At 48.6% G+C, this 1,213-nt stretch overlaps 1 non-coding gene across 1 annotated transcript; it reads left to right on the top strand.

The window, feature by feature from the left end:
- Nucleotides 1-850: 850 nt before the first annotated feature.
- Nucleotides 851-988, top strand: LOC142462029 (small nucleolar RNA SNORA7). Its single transcript, XR_012787178.1, has one exon. It is a non-coding gene; the product is annotated as a small nucleolar RNA SNORA7 (small nucleolar RNA).
- The last annotated feature ends 225 nt before the right edge of the window (nt 989-1,213 follow it).

The raw sequence follows: 1,213 nt of genomic DNA on the forward strand, positions 1-1,213 counted from the left end.
CGCTACCCGCTCTGTTGCACCAAGGAGAAAGTCTCAGCGTGCTGCTGTCTGCTCCTGCGGGAAGACAATGCAAGTCCTCTCAGTGGCCGCCAGGCTCCTGACTCCCAGGTGCTTCTCTGCGCGCCATCCGAACGCTTGCTTCTTCCTCTCCTAACCACACGAGCCTTCCTGCTGCCGCTGAGACACCACAGACACGCTCCTATGCTTCCCCCAGACACCGTACAGTTTTCCTGCGTACATGGACAGCTATGGCCCATTTGGAGTTCATCTGGGTGAGGTTGTTATTGGTGTCGTTTTGTATATGGGTATCTGGTTGAGCCAGCACCCTGCCCCCGTTGTTGAAAAGATTAGCCTTTCCCACCCCCTTTCACTCTTGTCAAAAAACAGTGGCCATAAATATATAGATTTACCTCTGGACTCTGCTCTCCGCCAAAGCCACCACCCCCAGCTGACCTTTGCACCCATCTCACCTCAGAGGAGAAGTACTCCGTAGGGGCTTCTGGACGGTTGTTTTTATTATTGTGTCGTGTTTTCTTTCATTAAACCACTGGATTGGTTCCAACCACAGCCCTTGAGGAGAACAGTTGAGTGTAAACCATTGGTATCACTGAGGGACCTCCGTTGACCAGTGTCTGACTGTATACTAATGCCACCTAGCCTGGGTTTCACATCCTTCATGGTGCGTTTTAGGGACCCTGGGGGGGGGACAGTGGTTCCGTGCTGGACTGCTAATGCAAAGGCTGGCTTGCAAACCATCTGGAGCCGTTCATTCGGTCCTGCAGGGCCACTATGAGTTGGAATCAAATGGGTGACACTGGGTTTGGTTTGGGTGTATAATAAATAAGCCTTCGACCTCCCAGGATCGCATCTGGAGAATAGCTAGTATTCTGCCAGCTTCGGAGACGAGAGGGAAAACAAGCCTGTCAGAGGCCCATTCCGTTGCCAGTTTGCTCAGTAGCTGGTGATTGGAAGATACTCGGCGACAGTGTAAAAAAAAAATTAAAATAAATGAATAAGCCTTCCTACTTTCTTCATTTTCAACTGTTTTGGCAATTTTTGCTCCCTTGTATTTTCAGGTAGGTTTTAAGAAAATCCAATGTGATGTTTCTTTCTTTCCTTCTTTCTTTTGAGAGCTGTGCTTTTTAATCTTCTGAAAACAATTCTACATTCATTTCTCTCCCCTGTGCCCATAAGTCAGACACTAATCTGACTG

The sequence above is a fragment of the Tenrec ecaudatus genome, chromosome 11 (assembly GCF_050624435.1).
Source record: "Tenrec ecaudatus isolate mTenEca1 chromosome 11, mTenEca1.hap1, whole genome shotgun sequence".
Taxonomy (NCBI): Eukaryota; Metazoa; Chordata; class Mammalia; order Afrosoricida; family Tenrecidae; genus Tenrec; species Tenrec ecaudatus.